This window comes from Rhea pennata, chromosome 24, assembly GCF_028389875.1.
Source record: "Rhea pennata isolate bPtePen1 chromosome 24, bPtePen1.pri, whole genome shotgun sequence".
Classification (NCBI taxonomy): Eukaryota; Metazoa; Chordata; class Aves; order Rheiformes; family Rheidae; genus Rhea; species Rhea pennata.
Genome location: NC_084686.1, coordinates 8,208,305 through 8,233,701, shown reverse-complemented (window position 1 = coordinate 8,233,701; position 25,397 = coordinate 8,208,305). Strand labels below are relative to the sequence as shown.

At 52.0% G+C, this 25,397-nt stretch overlaps 1 protein-coding gene across 6 annotated transcripts in view; it reads right to left on the bottom strand.

Annotated features, from left to right (window-relative positions):
* Positions 1-9,122, bottom strand: part of PKNOX2 (PBX/knotted 1 homeobox 2) — a 75,567-nt gene extending 66,445 nt beyond the window's left edge. For 2 of the 6 annotated variants that reach the window (XM_062594507.1, XM_062594504.1), the window contains exon 1: positions 9,064-9,108. The gene's annotated coding sequence lies outside the window, so the exon portion shown is untranslated. Of the gene's footprint in view, positions 1-6,991; positions 7,123-9,063 lie in introns of those variants that run through there. The other 4 variants (XM_062594509.1, XM_062594508.1, XM_062594506.1 and 1 more) reach the window with 3 other exon arrangements.
* Positions 9,123-25,397: the final 16,275 nt, after the last annotated feature.

The following is a 25,397-nucleotide window of genomic DNA, read 5'->3' as shown; positions in this document are numbered from 1 at the left end:
AAAGGCCAGCGGCGGACCGAACGCCCGGCCGGGGCCGTAAAGCGGCTATTTCGGGCTGGCCAGCGAGGTAGAGTTTCGCTCTGGCTTTCTCGCGGTCTCGGGTGCCGTCGGCCCGACGCGCGCCTCAATTCGCCCCTAAAATAAATAAATAAATAAATAAATGAATGAATAAAATTAAATAAATTAAATAAATTAAATAAATGAGCAAACGATCACCCATTTCAAAGGCGGGAGGAATAACGCAAGCGTTAAATATAACAGCCCAGACACCGCACGCGTTTCTATTATCGACCCTTCTGCACCTTATTTATAGGAGCGCCAATAAAAGCCCTGCAAACGCGGGCAACGCTTTCCACGGCGTGAAACACGTGGAGAGTCACAGCTAATCGAACGACTGAAAAAGGGGGTTTGGGCAGGCAAAGGGTTTGCGCAGCCCTGCGGGACGTATTTCCTGCAGAAAAGCATCTGTTAAAGTTCGAGACGGGAACTTGGGTTTGGGATCCCGAGAGCGCTGCCGGTTTCTCCGTTTTATCCTGATTTTCGGAGGGTTTCTTTACGGCATCCACTCGAATTGATTTTCCCCAAAAACGCAGCTTTTCAGGCTATTATTATTATTATTATTATTTTAAGTAGAAACACCAGGACGCGTTTTCCAAACATGACCGGAGCCCGACAGGCATCACCTCCGAAACGTGCCGATTTAGGGCAAATTTGGGAACTCCGTGGCTCGCCGAGCGGCCTCAACAGGCATCCCCGGCAGCTGCCGGCAAATCCCCGGGGGAAAAGGACTCGCAACCCGACTTCAGCGGCTTTCCTTTCATCGGCCTCGTCGTCTTCAAAACGCCCCGGGGCGGCACGAAAAGCAAGCGGCGCGGAGGGGATCCTGCAGGTAGAATTATTCAAGACGCGGAACACTCATAAATCTTTAAGCTTGCATGCCAAATGAGGCCTCTTTTATCTTTATATATATATATATAAAAGCATTAAAAAACAAAGTAGCTGCACAAGAAACCGAATACGCAGAAAATTGCCCGTGCGTCTCCTGCGCGGCAAAGTCCAGCGGGGGCAAAGCGGCTGCAGAGACCCCTCGGAGGGTTTTTTTGTTTGTTTTTTTCCCCCCCATCTGCTTTTTGCAGGGATTTTGGGCTCCTGGCGAGGGCATCGGGGTTTGCTACCGCCAAGCTAATACTAACCAGATTATAACACGTCGAGACGATTTGGATTTTTCGGTTTAAACCCGTTCTTGAGAGCTGCGGCAATCGGGCACCGCTCCTGACCGCGGAGACGCGTTTTCACCTTCCTCACCTCCAACTTGTTCAGAAACAAGCGCTGGAAATAGTTATTATTCTACGCCTGCGACTTTGGGGAGCAAACTCACGGCTTCAGCTGGATTTCCTCGGAGGCAAACGGGCCGTACGGCTGGAAAATTCAGCCAGCGCGGCTTGCTGAACGCGCTCCCGCGGATTTGCTCTCTGCAAATATTCGAGCACCGGAGCTAAACGTTCGCTCCCCGCGGCCGCATCCGGAGGGTCCTTGTTCCCGCGCCAAGCCGGAAATTGCCGTAACGCTCGCCCCAGCGTCAACACCGGGATATTGGCTCATCCCGCAGCTTCCTACCGAAGTTTCTCTGGTTACTCTAAAAATACGAACGGGGAAGGGGAAAAATCCCACGTCGTCCCGCGTCTCCTCGCGGAGGAGGATCCAGGAGGCAGCCGAGCTCCAGGGCGCTTCGGCACGGGGTTTTCCGCAATTTTCTGATGCGGAGAACGCTGTCGGTTTTCCAGAGGGAAAGAAAAAAATTTAAAAAGGGTGGAAAAGCACCGCACCGGCTTCCCGCTACCAAACAGCGGCCGGCCCCGGGGCTGCCGTCGGGGACCGCGCGGTCCCATCGCCGCCGCTCGGCGCGGGCCGAGAAAAAGCAGGTATTTATAGCCCGCGCTCTCATCCTCGGCCCGGCCGATTAATTAAATTAGCACAAAGACGGGTCTGTTGAGCGCTCGCGGGCTCGCTAAGTCGGGGCCGGCAAACAGGAAACAAAAGGTTTAATTCTGTCTGGCTGTATGAAGGGTGCTGTATGCGCCGGCCAGGTGCTGGAGCGGGGCCAGCGCTCGCCGGCGGGGGCCACGCGTGCCGCCGAGCCGTGCCAAAAAAAAAAAAAAAAAAAGGAGAAAAAAAAAAAAACTTCCCCATCTCCGAAGGGTGTTTTGCAATCGTCTTTCGGGTTTTTTTTTTTTTTTTTCCTTTTGCTCTTGTCTCCCTTCCGCCGTCGCCTTTCCCCGGGCCTGAACCAAAGGGGCGACGATCCGGGCGGATTTCACCTCTTTGCGGGGCGCCGGTGGGTAAGAAGAGGTGGAGAAGAAGGTCTTAAATTGGGCTCAAATGGGATCGGCCTCCTTCGGAAAAAAAGACTAACAGACAAAAAAAATAAATCTAAATATATATTTTATATATATATATATATACGCTTGCAATACGTGCAATGCGGCTGCGAAAGCCTCAGCAGCGGGTTAGAAACGCTTCCCCGGCGCGGGGACGGCGGAGAGGGACCGAAATCCGCCGCGGGAATCGGCCGCCCCGACGCGCTCTCCCCCCTGGGGAGACTCGGGGCGCGCAACCGGGGAGCATAAAAAAGAGGGACGATTTAAGGCGGCGGCGCGAGACGTCGTTAAAAAGGCAAAAAAAAAAAAAAGAAAAAAAGGTTAAGCGCACGGAGAGGCTCCCTACCGGCGAGCCGGCTCCGGCGAAAAGCCCGGGGAACGGCGCCGAGATCGCACGGAGCGAGCGGCGCGCCAGGGCCGGCCGCGACGCCTGATAGAAGTTTTAATTATCAGCTCGTTAAGAGAGAGGCAATTATCGAGATTTAACCTCTCTCCGGCGCGGCATCGCTCCTGCCGGAGCCCGGCCGCTCACTCCGATGAATCCAAACCCAGGCGGAAAAAGTCGGACGGCGCCGCGGGAAGCGAACGGGAGAAAGAAGAGCTGGGAGGGTGGGAAAAAACAAAATGGGAAAAAAAAAATGAAATTAAAACATCCGTTCCTTAAACGTTATTTATTTACCGGCGCCCGTCGTTTCCCGCCTCGTCCTGGCTCCGTCCGTCCGTCGGATCGGAAAAGCAGCGGAGGAGCCGCCGTCCCACCCCGGCGTCACCCCAGCCGAGCGGCGCGCGAGCCCGGCGCGATCTCCTCCGGCAAATCTGCGCCCAGATTAATCCAATTAAGGCACTGCCCAGAAATCCGTCGCCTAATCCCGGTTATTTTACCCATCCCATTACGTGGTGACAGCTCTGATTCTTACAGGAAAACAACCCGCCGATGCCATTTATTGAGTTTATTCCGTGCTGTCAAGCTGACAAAGTGCTCCAATTTCTAGAGCGTTTGCTTAGAGCCAAATAGCTTTTGCGTCCGCTTTCGGTGCTAAATATTTGCCAGAAGTACCATTTTCATCTAGCGAGCAACTTAAAAAAAAAAACGCATTTTAAATGCTATTTTTAAATGTTTAAATGCCCTCCGAAACAAAAGCAAGGCCTAGGCGCAGTGCACAAACCCAGCCGCTCCGCTGACGAAACGCCCCGCTTCGGTTTTTTACGCCGCTAAATTAATTGCCGTAGTTAAGACACGTTGGATCCGTCACTAAGATATAAGGAAACCAATTCCTGCACGAACGCGCTAAAAGCCTTTCCGGGCGCTTTGCACAAGTGTGATTTCCCCGGGATCGAGATGCAATTTTGGTTTTTTTAATTATTATTTTTTCTTTTTTAATTCCCCCCAAGTAAAGGGAAGTTAATGCACGCAGGATTCGGATTCTGGGGGTTTGGGGGCTTGCTGCTTTTTTTTTTTTCCTCTTTGAAGCAGGTGAGGAGCGAGGAGAGACGGACGAGATCTGGCAAACGGCGGCGAGAAAGGAGGCGCCGCGGCGGGACGGGGAAGCACCAAACCTCATGCGGGAAAGCGGCGGGCAAAAAGTCCCATCCCCAAAACGTTTCCAGCGGCATCCCCGGGGAAAGAAAAAAAAGAAAAATGGGAAATCCTGGAAGACCTCGACAGACCGGCACTCTCGGCCATGCAACACCCCCTGCAGATGCCGGGGCTCCCACGGCTCCCTGGGAACAGCTGACTGAATGGAAAAATTAACACCCTGAAACAGGGGAAAAAAAAAAAAAAAACAACCCTGGCAGCTTCCCCGCAGAAAAGACGCCGGGCGGCTTCGCGGGACTTTTATACGCCGCGTAAATTAGGATGGTCCCTCTTTCCGTTTGCGCGGGCCGAGGCGGCTCGGCTTTCCCTTTCAAATTTATTGCTTGCAAGCCTTAAAAAAAAAAAAAAAAAAAAGAAAAGAAAAAGTCCAAAGCGCTTTACGTACACCGTCACAGCGGGAATTTGCTCGGGGATAAGGGAGCTTGTAATTGCTATTCTAAAACTAGCCTTGTAAGCTTGAGGTAGTGTTTAAAAAAACATTTTAAGGGGCTTTACAAAGCTATAAAGCGCCTTCCGACCGACCTACAAGTGATGTATCTAAAAAAGACTAGTCCTGCCTCCGCAAAAGAAAGCGGCGAGGAATAACGCAGACGATACACCGTTTTCGGAGATAAAACCGCCAAAACGAAACGTTCCTCGTCGAAGGGATTAAAGGGAGGATTTTTTGCAAAGTTGCGACTTGCCGCTTGATTCCCAGAGCTATTTAACCCGGGAGCAGAGCGGCGACGGCGCCTCCGGAGCGACCGAGTCCTGTCTCGACGGGAAAAAGCTTCGACGAAGAGCCCGGGAAAGCCAAATTTCCTTGCCAAACTTGGCCCGGACGGCTCGCGCGCGCGGCGGGATTTACGGCAGCAACGGGACTCACCGCTCCGCTCCCGCGGACTCACCGAGCCGCAACCTGGACGCCGTCGGGGATGTATTTTTATGTATTTTCGACGTGGCTCGTTAGCTGCAAAGAGCAGCACCAAGCAAAAAGGCACCGTCCGGCTCTGCATGGCCTCTTAAAAAATATATATATATGTATATATATATATCCTGACGCTAATGCACCAGACATGGCTCTGCAGAAGCGTCCCATCTCCGCAAATATTCACCCGCCGCCGATTTAAGTTCGTCGTCCAACGCTCTGCGCTTATTTTCGCCCGCCGCTCTCCTCCCCGCTCTCCTTGGCAGAAGCAGCAAAGAGGGAACAGAGAAAAAAAAATGAAAAAGAAAAAAAAGATGTAATCAGCTAGACGGAGCCAAGGCCAAATTCTCATCTTATTTACACAGCTGCGGAAGCGACGCTCGGCTCCGGCGGAGTCGGACTCGCTCCAGATTTACAGCTGCGCAAAAGGGGACCGTGCCGGACGGTCTCGGCCGGCGAAGGTGGTGACGACGGGGGCAGGATTATCCGGAGAGGCAGCCGGTTTTTCTCCGGAATTATTTTTCCCTTCGTCCTATTATTTTGAGGCGGAATCTTAACGGTCCACCTAACGATGCCATGAAATATTTTTTTTTTTTCCTAATTAGAGGGCATTCACTCTTAACGGGACTCCGACGCTCATCGGGGGGCAACCCGCTCCGTGCCCGCCCGGAACATACTTAACCGTCCGCGAGGATCCCAAGGATCGTTTATGACCCTCGGCACGGCGAAGGCTGCTCGCAAAACGACCGCAGAACCGGGTTAACTCAAAACGAGCGCAAAATTAACTTTAGCTGGCAGAGCTTAACCGCGAACGAGCACGAACGACCCCCCCACCACCACCCCCCCCGGTTTTCGGCTCGGGTTAATCCGCCGGGAGTCGGCGCCGGTTATCCTGGAAGAAGTCCCTCGCGGCCAAAACGTTACCGGTTACGCACCGCTGTCCCGGCATCGGGTCCGGATCCCGTCGTGTTATTCCACAAAGCACCAAAAAAGCAAGGATTCGCCCCGTATCGGGGCAAACGGAAAGGCAAGGAGAGCGCAAGGCAGGCGCATCGGCTCCCCTTTTCCAGGAGGGAAAGGCTGGCGCAAACCCGTGGATATAAAGCTCGGGAACTAGAGCAAAAGGGAGGAAAATATGGAAAAAAAAAAAAAAAGCGGCGCGAAACAGCCGTCACCCGCACGCGTAGGGTCGGGGCCGCTCGGGATACGCTTCCCCACGCGGATAAGGCGGCACAAAGCGATCCGGCTGTTCCCTGCCGAATCTCTGGCCGTTCCCGTCTCTTCTCGCCAGTCCAAAGCACAAAGCCGAGGATTAAACGGATCCGGTCGCTCCGGGCCAGCGGCTGACAAAAATGTAGGAAAAGGATCATCTCCCAAGCGACGAGAAAAGCAGGAAGATTCGGTCCGGCGGACGAACGCGAGCTCCCGGCCGGAGGAGGACGCACGGGCCGTTTCGAGCAGCCGGGCGCTTCGAGGGGGGGGGGTCTCCTGGGATTCGGGAGAGAGGACCCCACGCGGCCAACGCGGCCGTCCCGGGAAAAGCGGGGAGCTCTTCTGCCCGCCCGGCGCCGGTTATTCCCCCGTCGACTCCAGCAGCCCCCCTCGGAAGCATCCTCCAAACTTCAGGAAAAGGCGTTTCGGTATTTTCACCTCGTGTTTTTGCGAGGAAGAACGCGTCTCGGGACGAGGTTTTTCAGCCGAAAGGATCTTTTTTTGCTGAAAACGTTAGAGGAGCGGTTCCTGTCGCGGTTCCCGTCGCGGCAGAGTCCGGGCGGCGGTGGTTTAAGGCGCTAAGATCTTCGTCCGAGGAGCCGCTCCACGACGCCGGAGAAGCTGTCGGCTGCCGGAAAGGCTGCTCCTCCGAACCTGCACGGGACGAAAGGCAAACGGCAGCTCTGCGGCTGTCGATCAGTCCGAGGAAACCACGAAGCGGTTAAGAAAGTTTGCTGGGGTTGGGGGGTTGGAGGGGGGGGAAAAAGGCCAAAGAAACGCAAACCCGGGAGGTCCGGCCAGCGCCACAGCTTCAAAATTCGCAGACGGGAAGGGTAAAGGCGTGTTTCGGCGCGGGGCAGAAATTAAACGGCTCCGGCGGGAAGCGAAACGCCTTACCTCGGCGGTTAAGCGCCTCCGGGTGCCAGGAGCCCCGTTTCGGGGAGCGAGGAGCCCGGCCGGCGGCCTCGGAGCAAGCCGCCGCGCTCCGAATTCGATCTCGCCCTCGTAATTAGCCTCCGCCAATTAACTTTTGCCCCCGACGCAGAGGATCTCAGCGCGGGGAGGTCGACGAACGGGCCGAGCGGGGCAGAAGAGGAAGAAGCCCGTCACCTCCGCTCGCCCCCGCCTCCCCTCCGCCGCCGCCGCCGCGCCGCCCGGCAGACAGCTGCCCCCGCGTTCCAGCCAAAAATAATACCGGCACGGAGCTGTTCGCAGGAGACTTAATCTAATCTCCGCGGCTTCGGTTTGCAAAATACCCGGCTCGGCGGCGGGTTTCTCGTTACACGGAGGGCCGCGGGGGTTTTTGCCTTTTTTTTTTTTTTTTTTTTTTTTTTTTTTGTGCTCACCCCCCCTCCCCCAAAGCGAGGAAGGTCTTAGCGGAAAAGTCTTTCGGAGGAGCTCCCGCGTAAGGAGAAACGGCGGAGGGCTGCTCCGGCCGAACAAAAGAGGCGCCGGGGAGCGGAGCGAAGCGGGCCGAGGTGGAGCGCCGATGCCCGCCGGCGGCACCCGCCGCAAACTTCTCGGGCAGCCAGCTGCAAAAGCTCGGCGGCGGAGCGGATCTCCTGCGGATGCAAAGGCGGAGAGAAGCAGGGAGAGGGAAGAGCAAGGCGGCGGGGGGGAAAAAATCCAACAACAAAATCACCCCCTCTCGGCGCCCCCAAAAAGAGCTGCTGGTGTTTCCCGTCCCCCTCGCCGTGCACGCACAACGTCCTTCACGTAATAAAAAAAAAAAATTGCAACGTAGGCATCCTGCCGCGGCGGGAACGGGGTGGAACGGCGGGTCCAGCCGCTCGGCAGCGGTTTTCGGCGCTCGACGCCAAGGCACGGCCGCAGCGCCGCTGCGCGGGCAGCCCATGGGCGCCCTGCGAAGCCAGGCGGCCGCGGGCACGGCAGCCCCACGCGTGCACCCACGTGCCGCGCGGCAGGCAACTTCGCACCTGCAAAATGCAACCAGCCGGAGAGTGTTGCAACGGTCCGAGGGCGCTGCAAGAGGCTGGAGGGAATTGCAGTCGGCCCGCGCGCGTCGCAACCGGACGGACGGCGAACACTGCAGCCGGCTGAAGAGGATCGCGACCGGCCGGTGGGCGTCAGAGAGTGCTGCAACCTGGCCAGAAGGCAGCATAACCAGCTGGAGGGCATTGCAATTGGCAGCAGAGCGCTGCAACCCGCTGGAGAGGATTGCAAGGGGCCCGAGGGCGCTGCAAGCAGCAGGAGGACACCGAAACTGGCTGGAGAGAATTGCAACCGGCCGGCAGGCATTGCAACTGGCTGGAAAGCTTTGCAATGGGACCGGCAGGCATTGCAACTGGCTGGAAAGCGTTGCAACGGGACTGCTGGGCATTGCAACCGGCAGGAGGGTATTGCAATGGGCCAGTGGGCATTGCAGCTGGCTAGAAAGCATAGCAACGGGCCAGCGGGCACTGCAACCGGCAGGAGGGCATTGCAACGGGACCGGCGGGCATTGCAGCCGGCTGGAAAGCGTTGCAACGGGACCGGCGGGCATTGCAAGCAGCAGGAGGGCATTGCAACGGGGCCAGCGGGCATTGCAATGGGCTGGAAAGCGTTGCAACGGGCGGGCGGGCATTGCAACCGCTCGGAGGGCACCGCAACGGGCTGGAAAGCGTTGCAACGGGCCGGCGGGCACTGCACCCGGGTGCAAGGCGTGCGCGTGCCCCTCGCTGCCCGCTCGGCTCCGCGCCCCCCCCCCCCCCCGCCGCACCGCACGGCCGCCATGCCCCGCCGCTGCAGCCCGTGCACCGGGAGCCCCGGTGGGGGGGGTGAGGGGGGGAGGGAGGAAGCGGCGGCGCTGCGGAACGGCAAGTTACTTCCCGCACCGGGAAAAGGAGGGAGGAGGAGGGCTACCCGCCGCCGCCGCCGCACGTGCCCCGGCGGCCGGGCCGCTTTGTCCGCGGCGCGGCGCGCGGCTCCGCCCGCCCCCGCGCGGCGCCCCGCCGTGAGTGACAACCTACCTGCCGCCAATCCCCGCCGCGCCGCGCCGCACCGGCCTCGCGCCGCCGCCGCCGCCGCCGCCGCTGCCGCCGCCGCCGCCGCCGCCGCGCGTCCCGGCCCGGCCCCGCCGCCGCCGCGCCGCCCCCCCCCGCCCCGCCCCGCCCCGCCCCCCGCCGCGCGCCCCGCCCCGCCCCCGCCGCTCCGCCGCCGCGCGCCCCCTGCCGGCGCCCGCCGCCGCCGCCCCGGGACCCCCCCCCCCCCCCGCACCACCACCACCTCCACCACCAACCCCGGGGCTCCGCTCACAGCCCTCGGCGCGCCCGCGGGGGCGGCTGGGCTCCCCACGGCCCAGGCAGCCTCCGCGCCTCCCCCCCGCAAAAAAAAATGCAGGTGGCTGTCGGAGCCCCCAGGCAGCCTGCGGACCCCCTCCTCCCCGGGCGCCATCCGCCCCCCAACGCCCCCTGAGGAGCCATCCACCCTCCAACAACCCCCTGAGGCACATTCTCCCCCAACAACGCCCAGGCGCCATTTGCCCCCCAACACCCCCTGAGCCGTTATCTGCCCCCCAACACCTCCTGAGGAGCCATTCGCCCCTAACAGTCCCCAGGCGCCATCTGCCCCCCCAAAACCCCCTGAGGTGCCATTTGTCCCCCAACAACCCCCTTGAGCCGCCATCTGCCCCCAACATTCCCCTGAGGCACCATCTGCCCCCCAACACCCCTTGAGGAGCCATTTGCTTCCCAACACCCCCTGAGGCACCATCGGCCCCCAACACCCCCCTGGGGCACCATCCGCCCCCAACACCCCCTTGAGGTACCATCAGCCCTCAACACCCCCTGAGGCGCCATTCGCCCCCCAACACCCCCTTGAGGTACCATCAGCCCCCAACACCCCCTGAGGCGCCATTCGCCCCCCAACACCCCCCTGAGGTACCATTCGCCCCCAACACCCCCTGAGGTGCCATCTGCCCCCCAACACCCCCTTGAAGCGCCATCCGCCCCCCAACACCCCCTTGAAGTGCCATCCGCCCCCCAACACCCCCTGAGGTGCCATCCGCCCCCCAACACCCCTTTGAAGTGCCATCCATCCCCCAACACCCCCTGAGGTGCCATCCACCCCCCAACACCTTCTGAGATGCCATTTGTTCCCCCCCAACACCCCCTGAGGTGCCATTCACCCCCCAACACCTCCTTGAAGCGCCATCTGTCCCCCAACACCCCCTGAGGTGCCATTCGCCCCCCAACACCCCCCTGAGGCACCATTTGCCCCCAACACCCCCCTGAGGCGCCATCCGCCCCCCAACACCCTCTCGAGGTGCTCGCTAAAGGAAATAGTGAAAAAATGCACAAAAATGGGCGAAATAGGCCTCGGCGCGAGGAAACACCCACCCTCGAGATTCGGGCAACGCCAGGCGGAGCCGCGGCGGCACCGCTCTCCCTCCTCTCCTGGCGCCCCGGGTGTCCGCCAGGCCCCGTGTTCGCCTTTTCTGCCGTTTCCTCACAAAATCGGGGAGCCGGCGCTGAAAGGGAGAGGTAAGCTGTTCCCAAAGTTCGGCTTTTAGCGTAATTTCGGCTCCTTTATGGCGGGAGAGAGGGTTCGGGCTGTCGCTCCGTCCGCGCGTGCCGGGGGTAGGGCAGGGGGTGTCGTTCCCAGTGCGTTTCCCCTCGGGACGTTCCCAAAAGCCTCGAAGGAAGCAGGGAGACGCTTCATGGGAGACCCGTCCTCATCATCCAGCCTCGCTTTTGCTTCGTTTGGGTAACGCTGGGCAAACCAGCTCAGCGGCTCGGAAAAATCCAGCTCGGAGCCCTCGGCGGCCTGTCACGTCCTCGCAGGCGGCATCCTGAAAAGGAAAATCCATCGGATTGCCCTCTTTCCGTGCCCGGCAGGCTGCTCCTGTCAGCAGGCAAGTGGATACACCTTGGGGGAGCGTAGTGAAAATGGCCTGACGCTGCGGGAAACGTTGAATTTGCACCACTTCGCGCAGGGATGTTCTCCGAGGGCGGACGGATAAACGGAGCAGCTACATTTCGCGTGAGGGTGGCGGTTCCTGCGCTTTGCAAGGGAGCCCTGAAACCTCAGCAAAATGCTCATTTTGGGGCTGATCCCCAAGGAACTGGGGGGAAGCAGCGCGTTGTAAACTGGAGAAAACTTGTTGAGAAATGCCTGCTGACAAGGCGTGTTGGCCTTGGAGCTCTTTGCACATCGCCTGGCCCAGACTTGTCTCAATCTCTCTGTGATCCTGGGATTATGAGATAAAACCCTCATGCATTGGTGCTGTTCGCACCAACTCCTAGTTATTGCTACCCAAATGAGTCGCTCTGTGAGCTCCAAAACAGTAAAAATTTGCATCCCGGTGACGTTAACCCCAGCTCTGTACCACCGATGCACAGAAACCCGTGCAGGGTCTTGTGGCACAGCCACTTACTTATAAGCAGCACTTAATAAAAAAAAAAAAAAAAAACTTGCTGATGAATCAGCCTGCTTTTCCCACAGACAACATCAGGCAGAGAGAATTACTTTAATTTCTATTTTTACACGTGCAAGGTGCTCAGATGCTCAACAGCCAAAAATAAGATGACATCTCCCTCGCTCGCTGTCTCGCATCCATCGCCCTCTTGGGCCCGGCTGGGGAAAGCAAACACGCAGGGAAGGCAGTGTGAGATGAAAGCCCCTCTAAGCGGCACAATCAGTCCCTTCTCACTCAAAAATTTTGCTACATCTTGCAAACAGGAAGAGCTGGGATGTCTCCAAAAACCAGGCAAAACTTGGGAACGTGGGGAAGGAGATGTTCACAGCGCACAGCAGGTCCAAAGCAAGAGAGACAAAGTGGTGCCACCGCTCAAGAGGGCATCTCCTGGGCTAATTTCCTGCCAACTTTTGGAGATGCAATTAAGAAGGCCAGCAATTTGAGACGTTTCATTTTCCCACTTCAAACTGGATTATAATCCTAATTTGATCACGCCTGCTAATGGTCCATTAGCCACCCTCCGCTTCTCCTCAGGTCAGCCGGCATCCCCACTGCAGGGAGGCGGCAGAGAAATGGCAGGGCTCACATCATTACACGTTATTGCTTCGACGGCACTAAAACCGGAGAGAAAACAGCTTCCCGCTCGCCGCTAGGATATTTCTCCAACGGGGTTTCAGGTTCATTATTCTGACTGTGGTCACTGTTTGTCGAGAGGCGCTAATTCACTTGGTTCCCATCAAGAAAAAAAGAGACCAAACAAAATCGCATCTTCTTCCAGGGGCTAATTTCATTTTACGTGTCCTGGTGCATCGTCTTCACCGGCAAATGAGATCCTACGGCCCCAGGCTGACTAGAAATCAAAGCTGGTGGGTTATTCCCCCTGAAGCCCAGGGGAATAGCCTGTGTTTCATTCTGGGCTCATTGCAGTCGCTCAAAATAACCTCAGATTATTTCAGGATGGGCTAAAGACAGCTCCAAAGAGTAAGCAGGACTTCAGAGGGCTACGAACGGAGTCACATACAAGTCAGTGTCTATAAATTACGTGTAACAGAGGCCTATAGGGAAAGTTGTGGGAAGGGTGAAAGCAAGTGATTTTCCCCTCTTTCTAGGAGAAAAACTAGGAGCTGTTTCAGGGCATAGGGTCAAAGGCAATCACCTGCGGGAGCTCAGGTCCAGGCCATGTTGCCTTTTCTGCTGCTTTGCTCTCCGATATGGACACACAGGCACAATTTGGGGTGACGTTCTCAGTCCCGAGTTTAAATTTAAGGCTGGGAACACCCTTATGCTTTTAAGTTCCTACAAGCCTCCGTCTTGGGTTTCACAGGATGATCTAGAGCCTGCAAAATGCATTTCTTCGCGCGTGCCAAAGAACGGTGCCGTTGCCGCGGGGGCACGCCGGGCTGAGCTTCGGCTTTGCAGCCGCGAGGCTCGCTGCGGCCTCCCCGACACCGCGCCAAGCGTGTCTACCATAAATCACAGGAATATTACTCAGCCAGCAAGTCAGATGGAGATTTCTCCCTGAGACTCAGCCGGATTTCTATCAGCACAGCGTGTCACCGTGACAAACATCATTCCAGCAGGAACTTGGAGCATCCCCCTTTCCTCGCTCAGTGTCGATAAGTCTTTGGAGATGTTAGGGCAATGATTTATAATAACTTCTTGCTGTTTGGGGCTTGGAATACAATGGAGACCTCCAAGCGCCTTGTAAATCAGAAAACAGGACGGTCTTCCCGCTCTCATTACTATTCCACAAGAGCAATCTAAGACAAGGAGCCATAAAGCTGTCTTCAATACTCAGTTGTTTCAGCCAGATTTGGTGCCAGGCAAAAAAATATTTAGGTCTTCAGAGACTGTATAATTTGAATGGGATAGATAAGTAGAGGCAGACATAAAACACTGATCTTGATATCAAAGGACTGCAGGATCGCCGAGCTTGCATCTTATTTTGCAAAACAGAGATGAAAAGCGGGCGAGTAAGAAATGGCTGCCTAGGAAAGGCAATTAAAGCCATCCGCTTTCGCAGCATCAACCTGCTCCTTTCACCCCCATGCTTTTGCTGGATCCCACCAGCCCCACCAGGTCATGTGTGCGTATAGTGCAATCCCCATCACTGCTGAAAATGTTTGAGTGCTTAATATTTTCCAGTTATTCCCTCTGATATGCAGGAATTTCTTCAGGCACCTTGTTCCAAGCATCCCACATGGACACACAGAGTTTGATGTTTCACAGCTCCAGAGAAGCCCTCGTTCCTCTGCTCTGAGCACCTGATTATCATGGTGCGATCCCTCTGCTGCGTTTAGTAACTCTTGTTCGGCTGCAGCATCCTTCAGACAAGTGTCCAGGCCTGGATTTTTCCTCTGCAATTGCAGCAGCTCCTTCTTCCCTTGAGAGTTTTTCTAGAGGTTAATTATCATCCCTGTTAAAAACAGCAGCCTGATTTCCCATTTGAATTGGTTCAGCTTCCCCATCTAGCCATTGGGTCTCGCTGTGTTTTTCATGGCTAAATTAAAAACCGGCCGTGCTCAGTCTTTTCTCCCTAGAAAAGCATCTCTCTGCCATACCAGGCCACCCCCAGACCATCTTTCTGGTTTGCCAGCCCCGCAGCCTGCTCAGAGCACCTGGTCCCTCATGGGAACGGGGAATGCAGAGCACCCGGGAGGCGAACCGGCGATGCTGTGACCTTCGGAGCCGCTTCCCAAGGTGCCACCGGCAGCAGCCTCATCCCTCAGCACCTTTTCCCTTCCTGCCACCTCAACCTCTACACACACTTGTGTCAGGACCTTCCGGCTCCTCACTGCAGCTGAGTTTTTCCCATCTCTGGCCTCAAGTTGAGGCTATCAGAGCACCCTCCAGTGACTGCAGACCAGGGCTGCAGTTGTCCACCTCACCACAGGGACCCAGCTGGGCCCCCTGGAAGAGGAATCCAAGCCTTGAACACATTAAACCCTTGATTAAACCCATTTTTCCATGTCCCCATCACAAGCCAGGTCGCCCGCAGCTGGGAAACCTCCCGGAAATTCAACTCTCTCGGGGTCTCCAGATTTGGAAGTTGCGCTGTGGCAGAGCAATCGCATCTGTGCTGAGACTGGGGAGAGGATGGCTCGGCGGGGTGGGTATTTCTCTGTGTGCTCAAAGTCAGTGTTGTAAATACATAATTATGACAAACTAATCAGCGCTTATTCAAGGAATACGCTAATGGTTCCTTCTCAAAAGTGACAAGAGTACTTGGAGCAAGTTTACTAAAATATTAAACATTTGGCAAGAGCAGTGACATCTATAACTTGTAATATTTACATTTTTACATAACAGGCTTCAGGAGAAAACAAATTACATAAAAATATAGCATTTTATTCTCAGTCATTTGACTACTTCTCCATAAATAATTCAATTCTCTTTCCAAGATTGCATTATTGCTGGTGTCGAATTTCTCTAAGAAAACTGTGACAGGATACTAGGGGAAATGAATGCGTGCAACACTCTGCGCGCGCCAGATGAAATCTTCTGAAATATACATAAGAGAGAAGCCAAGTAAATTATTAAACAATAGATGTTAAAAACAACACTAGATTTTATGATGCAGCCACGGTTGTGGTTTCACTCCCGAGACGGAGTTTTGTGCTCGCAGCCGGCGTTGCGGCGGGTTAGAGACACTACCCTCTCTAAATTGCCAACTCACTTCCCGAACGTGGAGAATATTCGTCTCACTTGTGAGTTAAAGGACCAAAAAAAGGGGACCACTAAATAAAATTTAGCACCTGTTTCAGATCAGCTGCTGCTCTGGACTGTCCCAGCTCAGATATTTTCAGTACCCGCAAGGGAGCAGGATGATCTTCGCCACTCCAGCAACATGCTGTTGTTGCGGGACTACGTTAATGCAAACTGCACACCGGAGCCTGTGTCTCATTTTTAAGGCATTTAGAATGCACACTCATTTCTCCATACCTTTTAAAACTCTTCAGTTAGAAGTCTAAAGAAGAGAGGGAAAAAAATCAGCATCATCCAATATAGCCTTAAAACCAGTGTAACTTAATTTGGTACCAGAAATTGTCAGTCTGCACTGAGTGATTCTTGCAGGGTGTTATTTGAGCTGAGGTTAAGGGTTTCTCCAAGTTTTAGCTAAACCTGACCTCGTGGAGGGTTTCTTTTAAGGCTGATCCCAAGTGATTTGCTGTGGTGTGTGATGCCAGGACTTAAGTATCTACAGAATAACTACTACTTTTTAAGACGTTCTCATCTTTATCTCTGTTCATGCTTTCTGCAGAAAAATCAACCATATGAAGCCACTGTGTATTTTAAATAGCCTCAGACACACATGTAATCTAATGTACAGCTACACAGATTTGACAACTACTGATAAGTACACATGAGAATATAATTGAAGACTTTATCAATAATCCATAGGCCCAAGAAGGATGTATTAAGAACAAGTAATCAATGTTGGAAAGGCTCAATATTCCCAGAGGTTTCCTATGCAATATTAAACTCCAGTTTAATCTTTAAATTTATTTCTTTTGCAAGACTGATAGCTCTGAGAACTGATATATCTGTGACAAGCAAAAACAAATCCAAAATAAAGGATTTCTGTCTGTCACTACCCATCAGTTGCAAGAGAAGAGGCCAGAGGCAGGTGGGAAGTGGTTTTCCTATCCCTTGAATATTTTCCCATCCCGTACTAAGAGACAAACATCTCAGAAACTGTCCTGAGCTCTTACTTTTTCTAAAAATTTTGCTCTAGTGTCTAGCCCAAGCAGGTTAAAAATCTGCTTCTGGGATAGCCCTGTGCAAGGGCAAGGGCTAAAAAGCCCAGTCTCCCCTGAACTGCAGCTTTTTTTTTTTTTTTTTTTTTTTTTTTTTTTTTTTTTTGTCTTCCCTTCCTGAAGAGTTTTGCAAGGTTTTGCTTTGCAACTTCAAAGCAATCTGGGCATTTTCAGAGCAATCTATCACCTACCTAAAATCACTCCAGGCAGAGCCACTCAGCTCCCAGTGGGGCGGCTGGCTCTACGTGCTTTTTTTTTTTTTTTTTCCTGGACTGGAGTGCAAATTACACTAGGAACGCCTCCCAGATCATCTCAAAGCTGGGCAGAAGATAAGGCAAGCAGCGCATGGCTGAACCAACAAGGGTTGAAACTGCCCCAAAAACATGGGTTTTGAGCCAAGCCCCTGGCTACCGTGTGCTTTTAAATATCTGCCATGTTCCTGCACCGACCGAATGTGGGTTAATTGTGTCTCGTCAAGCCGGGAAAGCACTTTGGGGTCCTTCTGGCTGAAAGTGCTGGATAAACGGAAGGTTATATCATTTTTATTAGAAAATCCCCACTGCCAGCTTACTGCTCTTTAATGTTTCATTTCAAGCCGTAATAAGTCCGCGGCTTGTTCTCGCAGCTCCTGCAGGGTCTCTCCTGACTGCGCTACTGGGATGCTTCTAAATGCAAAGTTTCAGGTAGGTTTGTATTGACTGATCCTTTCCCAAGTTTTTCAAGCGAAAAGGAGGATCTGGGCGTCGGAAAGCTTCTCCCAGGCAACTTAACTCCAGCACTTTGGTGAGATTTGTAGTCCGTTTTACGCAGGCAATATTGGCTGGGGTAGACATACAGGCTTGAAAACCACACTCTGTCATGGAGCTATTAACAACAGGTAAAGTAAGTAGCCCGGCTAAACAAACCCCAAATTACACCTTGTACAAATGCTGCAAAAAAACGGTGGGTCGACTCATGGAATAAGCCAGGGTAAAGCAATACAAGCCCCCACCCTACGTTTCACTCACACATCCGCAGGAGCTGCAAAGTGAATAAATGTAGGCGACGCAGAAACGACAAATTCAGTCCTCGCCATTGCCTGTAAATTTTGGGTGAACCCCAGGCAATTTTTAACTTTGGCTGCTCCGTGGTCTTCCCCTCCCCGCCTTGTTTCGGTTCGCCCCGTGACGGGAGCTCACCTCTTTTGCTGCGCCGCAGCACGAAGTGCAACGCTGGCCCGGCTTCAGGCGGGGCTGTGCGGGGAGAAACCGGGAAATGGTCACAACTCTTTAAAGATGCAAATTGAGAATCAGCCATCATAACAAGGGAGTTCTGTTAATTCTCTTATGAGTATGCAGATTTCGGCGCTGACTTTTGCAAGGCTTGTTTGTTTTATTTAGCAATAAATTTAATACAGGCTCCCTGAAGCAAAGAGACAGATGGACTATAAACTTTGAATTTTGAGTAGCTTTACTTACTTAGGTTGGTGTCATTTTTGATCTCTCCTGGAATTATAACTATGAAAGTTTGCCTAGATTGAATTCTGCTTTTTTATAGCCTCTGCTACGACTGTATGCCTTTGCATTAGAATTACAAGCGGCCATTTGATTAGCTGGCTTTTAATTTTTGCGCCGGTTACCCAGAAGTATCCTAAATACCATCTCAATGATTCATACCGCTTGCTGCTACGGTTATCTCAAAGGCTTGCAGATGGATCTGAGAAAACCAAAGCCTTACGTATTCCTCCTCTGTGTGCAAAGGGAAAGTAAAGTAAGTTTTACACATCCCTTGGGATGCAAAAGATCTCCAGGTCTGGGTCCAGAAACCCAGGGCTAAAATAAAATGATGCCATGGAGAAAACAGAGCAACTGGTGTTTGTTCCTGGAAAGATCACAGAGCCATAATGCAGCACAAAGGACTTACCTCCTTTTTTTTTTAATCCATCAGCAATAAAAAAATCAAGTTGGTGCAACCTAAGCTCCCCAAGAGGCCGGCAATCTCCACCCTCACGTTGTCCACCTGCAACCAGGTGAAGCCACAACCTGAGCTACTGCCATGATGGTCCCTGACATCCATTCCACCAGCGCTGCTGCGAAACCTGTGGGGTGTGAAAAGTCAACATTTAATTTCCAGCTGTAAAAGCCACAGCCCAAGGTCAGTGGAAAAGCAGATTTTACGGGCATGCTTCGGGCACTCTGTGACTTTTGAAGGAAGCTCCCAGGCGCTGCGCGGCGCTCCGACCTCGTCGGCATCGTCCCGGTCGCGTCGGCCCCCGCCGTGTCTAATTCAACGCCGCCGCACACAAATAAGGAAATTAAATTAGAAAAACAACAACGGCTGCATCAATTCTGAGCTGCCACCCGGGAAGGGGAGGAAAAATCAATGTTTGTCAAATGAAAAAGGGCAGAAGCAAGGTGTTGCAAACAGCAGAGAAGAAAACTGTAATTAAAACTAGAAGCCGGCTTGGCACCTAGCTGAAAGTTCTCGGGACTGAGGCAGGAGGAGATTTTAATTTTCTCCCGGGCACTGGGGACAAGGACCAGCTTGGGCCTCCCTGGACAACAGGGCCACCCTCCTCTTCCTCCTCTTCCTCTCCTAGTGAAGCACATCTGCTGCCCGAAAGCCTCCTTTCATTGACTTGGAGCAAAATGGACCTCTGCTCTGTCACTAGCCCTTCCCAATAAGCAGACATTATCCGATGTTAAATTGCAATTGAATTACTATGGATTAACATATTACAGGCACATTAAAGTCTAATGAGTGGCCCGTGATTAATGCCATTAGGAGGAATACCAAAAGAACTAATGATGATTAGCCACTTAAGTGTTGAGAGTTTCATTATCGATGACTCCTTGGTTTCGCATGTAACTCTTGTTCCCTGACGTTCCCTCTGTTTGCCACCGAGGTCGGCTCCGGAGGAGGCTGTGAGCGCTCGGGGACGGCAGGGGAGGAAGAGGCTGATGAAGCACGGGGTAAAGGCGAGAGGTTCCTAGAAGAGATGCACAAAGGAGATACTATATTTCTCCTCTTTTAAAGATAAGATCAATCGGAAATGGCAGCACAGTTTCTCGGAAGATGTCTTGTGATGTTTTAGCGCCTTTGGGAATGTCACTTTGAAGGAAGCTTATTATAATTTTTAGCGGCTCCCTAGAACCTAGTCTTTCCTTTTGGAGAAAAAAAAAAACTCAGTAATTAAAATATCTTTAGACAAAAAATGTCACCAGGGGTATTCAGGAAACAGAATATCAGGGATTAATAAACAAACCCGTAACAAGGCAGACTGCCCAGAACGCCTGCTTCTGCGCCCATGTACCCCCGGCTGGTCGCCCGTGAGGCTGGCACCACGAAAGCCCAAGGCGGGTGTTTCTTCCTCACAGCAGGTCAAATATTAATACCTAAATGCTGACAAATTCAAGGCTTTCTCTTATCTACCTTTGCTGAGCATTCATGGCAGCATCTTCTGCAATTTGCAGGAGCCCTGGAGTCTGCAGCAGCCTTTCCGTAAGCCTCAATAGCATTGTGGCAGGATGCTGGTTTCCTTCTCCACAAGAAAATGTTTATTCTCAGGTTTATTTCTCCGCTCGGCTTTCTTTTATTCGTTTTCCATTGATTCTTTCGCTTTGTCCTTTATTTTTTTTCCTCTGATCCGTCACTTGCAGCACCTCGTGACGGATACGCAATTTGATTCACGGCTCCTCTCCTCCACATGATGTGGATTTTGGTGGTCGATGCTGGGACGACGCTCAGGCAGGGATTTAACTTGGAAAAAGGTCAGCAGAAAGGGCTTGGAGTCCACACAGAAGGAAGATGCCGTCGATATAAGCTTAAACTCTCTTGAGATCTATCCCAGAGGCCTTGATCTCCAGGGGAGATTGCACCCCATATACACAAGATGACTTTTAAGCATCCCCAGAGATTATTATTGGACGTATGTTTTTTTAGCGCTTCACCCTATTTGTAAAGCAAATCATTCTGCAGCTGCTTCAGAGAACTAGGTATCAGCAAGCTTTATTTGTATCGACGTGTGTTTTGAAAAGCAATTTACTGGATTGAGTTAAAATTGTATTTAATATAAAAAGTCCACCAAAACAAAAAGCAGGAGAATTTCTCCTATTCAGGAGAGCAATTGGGGCTGACAGAGACATCCTCTCTTTCCAAATTGACGTTCCCCGAGTGCACCTTGGTTTCGGTCAGACTTGTGTGCGACTCATCGCCTCGCTGCCTAACCGCGGGAAATGCTTTCTCTCATCAGTGTCACATCAACCCGGGTGTTTTGGTGCTTTTAGAAGCGTTTTCTCTTGATAGTACCACATTTTTATTTTAAAAAAAAATGACTTCATATCCCATTTTATTATTTTTGAATGTTGCAGGATTTGTTCTATTTGAAGTCTTACATCCTCATTTCCTGTCAGTACTATTAAAATTGATTTCCGCCATGAGCAAGAGAAAGATAATACAAAATGGGTTCCTGTGAGAGAGAGCTGTATCCCCACCGGAGCCATTACAAACTCTCTTATATTATTTTAACTTTCTTTTATTAGTGATTCTCTTTGGAAAAGGGCAACTTTCCTTGTGCTTGTTTGCGGGCCATAAGCGTCTCCCAAGAAGTCGGGGAGGACTGTTTAACCTCTTACGTTTCTATCGTTTCTATCGCAGGAACGCAAAGGGAACAAGGGATTTAAATAGCTCTTGTTTACCACTGCCACCACCCCGCCCAGGGAGTATTTATAGAGTGTAATCAGATCTCTTCTCTGCCTTCATTTTGCTTTTTCAGGCCCCGCCGGCGAGATCAGCTCTGCATCCTCCCGGGTGCCCCGGATCCCTTCCCTGCACCTGTCCCGGGTTGTATTTAGCTCCTGCGAACCAACGTGACCACAGCCAAAGCACCCAACGCACCCGTGGTTCTCCTCTCCTGGGGTCTCCATCCAAAGCACCCTTGTTTATAACCCCTTTGCATTTCCACACAAGCCATTTTTAATCTTATTTCTTTTCCTCCAGGCCTCCAAGTCATTTAAACCATCCAAACCTTCAAAAGGCGTCTCGCTTCTACCCAGCCAGAACACGACAGTCACCAGCAGTTCCCTACCATCGCCGTAAAACACTTCCATGTTGCTGCTCCTTTCCAGTGAGGATCCAAACGGGGGCCCTTCACAAGGGCCTTCAACCCCTTCGGACTCAGGCAGGGCTTTGCAAGGGGGAAAGGAGGAGTTTTATTTGTGAGATGCTTGTAACACAACCGCGAGCTGCTAGGCCCTCGCATCACATGTGTAGTGATGCACATTTGCAGATCTGTTAAATAAATTAAACTCTTGAATCCACATTGCAAGAAGCCCTGGTTGCTGCTGAGCATCTCCTGCTTTGCTGCCTGTTCTTCCATCTGTTATTACTTCTTCTTTTCCAGGGATATATTCACTGCAGAGCTTACAGAGTTTAAGAACAGCCTCTCCAGAGCCATCAGGAGATCCACACAGGGCGGACAGAACTCCTCCACTGCCTCCCGGCGACCGAATTTCAGGGAGGATTAGAAAACGGTCCCCTCAGTGAGGCAGAAGACACTGACACCACAGCAGAGTCACGCTCGGCTTCCCCGGCCCTTGGCTCCCAGCCGGCGGGGAACCACCACGAGAAGAAACCGGAGGGCCCTTGGCGTCCGCTCCCCTGCCAGCTACCTGCCATCTAGCGGCGTCCCCATCACAAGGCTTAAATGCCTTTACAAGAGAGTAATTTAACGCCATTCCCAGCTTAAGCTCCATATCTACCGGGCGTGAAATTAGTTCCAGCAAGCTGCAAATTTGCTGCTAATAAAAATATTTAGCAATTCACTAGTCTTTAAATCAGGAGCAGAATATTTTCTTACTTGCATCAATGCTTGTTTCTTCCAATTCTAATATTTGATCATCAAGCTCGAATCACAGAGCTAAAGCTGTAAAACGGCAAGTTTTACGACTGTGCAAAGAGTTTTAAATCAATTCCCCCAGCTCTTCTAACTCTGCAGCCTGATTCCAGTGAGCAATTTTCCTGGGCTTTAAGGCCAGAGGAAACGATTAGATCATCTTGTCTGACCTCTTACATTTCACAGGCCGTTAAATTTCACCCAGATACCGCTGCACCTAATGCTGCAATTTGGGTCAGGCAACGACGTTTCGGTCCTCCAGAGGCTGCACAGTTGCATGCCACGAGCAACGAGCAGGAGAGGCAGCGAGCGCCGGCGCTGGAGGCCACAACAGGTTGGTGGGGGCGTCAGACATTCCCAGAAGATCCCGTGGGGTGATCTATGCTTAAGGTCAGAAAATCAGGATAAAAACGCAGCTGGCTGACCGAGGGAGTGCTCCTCTTCTCACGTATCCCGCTGGCTCCGACAGGCACCACGTTGTGGGGCGCCTTGGGCATCGTGGATCAGCAGGTAACACCCGCGGGAGACCCAAACTCGCTCTCTTTCCAGGCCAAATGGCTTTTCCTGGAGAGCCATTTTACAAATGAGCTTTGATCTATCTGATCCTGCCTTGCTGGCGCTGAATAAAGGTGACCTCTCCATCCTCCCGGGCCAGTGTTTAATTAGCCTCATCACTAGGAAACTGCAGCTCTCTGTAAAGCTCAGTTTGTGCAATTTCAACATCTAGTCGTAGGATCTTTTTTTATGCCTTCACCAGAAACGCTGCAACCCCCTGATCTTTTTCCTCATGGAAGTCCCTACCCAGTGGTGAAACTACTTTCACCAATTCCTTAACTGAATTAAACTCTTTGAATTCACATTTCCAGCTCCTAATTCATTTCTCATCACCTTCTTTAAAGCTCTTCAGTGGTTTTTTTTTTTTTTTTTTAGAGGCACAAATACTGAAACCAGATGTCCTAGAGCGCATCTCGACTGCTGTTTAATATTTGCCTCTTTCTGCATCGGTGGACAACAAGAATTTAACAACACTCAACCAGCTCCAGTCCTCTTTATGCACCATGTAGAGTGCTGCATCACTTGAGAGCCTTGCCAATAAATGCTTTGTACCACCTCGATTTTTGATAAAAGTTTTAAATATTGTCGGGCCAGGAGTCGGGCATCGTTGTATCATTACCAACTGTCGGTTTTTAACCAAATGATGTGCCTCCTGCCTTTCTGTCCTGCACAAGGCTTCGGATGCAAACACCTTGCACTGCTCAGTTCAAAGCCTCGGAGAAACCACAATCTACAACACCAGATGTCCCATCATCGCCATTACCCTGTACAAAAATACTAGAAACGTGCAAAGCTCCTACAAAAGTCATACAACAGTTTCACTTTTCCTCTCGTATCCTCCTTTATTACAGAGGGGGAATTTCCTATTCAGTCCGCAATATCATGTGGGATGGATACGTCCTCTGGTTTCTGCTGAGCAGGAATACTTGCTGAGCGTTCCTATTCTCTCCGCATCATCATCTTTAATTTTGCCATCTGCGCTGACAGCTAAGTACCTGGCCTAAGTTCTTGTTTGCATCCACAATCATTTTTTTTAATGCTTTCTTATTTCTTATTTTAACTTTATTGCATTGATTTCTGCTGCTTCCCTACATTTTTTTAAACTTATATTCATCATTCTGCTTTTTCAGATGTGGCGCAACTCTGATGCAAGTAGTAAATGACAGAAAATCCTAGCAGGTAAAAACTGGGAAAAGAAAATCATTCTAGGTCAGCAATGATTTCCTCTTTGGCTGTAAAATTTAATCTTGAAATTCAGCTGCCCAGTGCTGGAGCAATCCTGTAGGACAAATCCGTCTTTCCCTGCCAAAACCTTTCTGATGTTGGGGGAGGCTGAGATAGAAGGAAAAAAAAAGTGTTTAGGCCAAAAAAAAAGGTGTGTTTAGATGCAGAAGGGTTGAATAGGATTCCCGAGGAAGGCCATGCTTGGAAATATCCCACCAGACACATCACCCCTCTTCCAAACGCAGTTGCTCACTCCTTTCGGCTGGTCCTAAGGAGGAACAGAGAGCGTCTCCCTTCCCCAGCGCAGTGACGTTGCCTGCCTGGCCTCATCCTCCTGACCCCAATGCTGTTTGCGTGTCTGTGGCTCACAACACGGACGGGTTTTCTCCTCATCTCAGAGATTGCTTCTTTTTTTCCATTGCTTCTTCAATTGCTCTAAACCTCAGACAGTACCACAAAGGGATCAAGGAGATGGTAAATACCGAAGGACTTGCTTGGCATGGGAGCAGTTTAAAGACGCAAATATAAAAACTGCAGATAAAATGTACCACAAGGAATCAGTAAAGGGAAAATCTCATCGGCTAATGGATGAAATTTTTTATTAGACACGAAGAGGAGAATCCACGGAGGAAGATGAAAGTAGAAATGGAGCAGTCCCTTTGAAAACAGAGCCAGGAAAAGGATACAAGAGTTTTGGAAGCTACTGGGGGACAGAACACGCAAAGAAAGTGGAAAACAGGGAATAACAGAAAGAGGTTCTCAAATGACAAGAGCAGCCTGTAAAAAAAAAAAAGAAAGAAAAAAAGAAAGAAAGAAAGAAAGAAAAAAGAAAGAAAGAAAAAAAGAAAGAAAAGGAAGGGGACAATAGAGACAAGGACAAATATGTCTGTCGACTCCCAGGGTGGGCGTTTCTGTGTCCACCCACCCAGGGTGGGTCCATCAAGAGCACCTCTTCCCTGTCGCACTTGTCCAACCCAGCACGTGAGCACCTGACTCTGCTTCCTAACAGCAGATTAGAGCAACGCAGGTGAGACCCTCTACGGGAGATCACACAGCAGAAATCAAGCAGGATCGGACAGCAGATTTATCTGCACAAGCAGAAGCACAGGGATAACGCAACACAAGAAAAGGGTTGGGAAAAAAAAAAGGCTCCAAAGTTTTGCCAGGGGGAGAAGACGGCAGCTGAGACGGCTGAATTGCTAAAAGTCTCCCAAACCTCCATCTGATCCTGAATCTGGGGGGGGGGAGGGAACACACACTGCAGATGGCATGGCCAAGAGGATCCAAAAGTCAAGGTGTCCTCTGAACCTGTTGAGAAATGAGTCCCCGAAAAGGGCTTCTGAGGTCCCCACAGCAGCAAGGACTGACATCGCAGGTGGGGTTCTGCAGAGGAAACCGCTCTCACGGGGTTAACGGCGCGAGATGGCGCAGGAAGGAGTTTGCTATCAAACATATGCTTTTAAAATGCTGGCAGCCGGC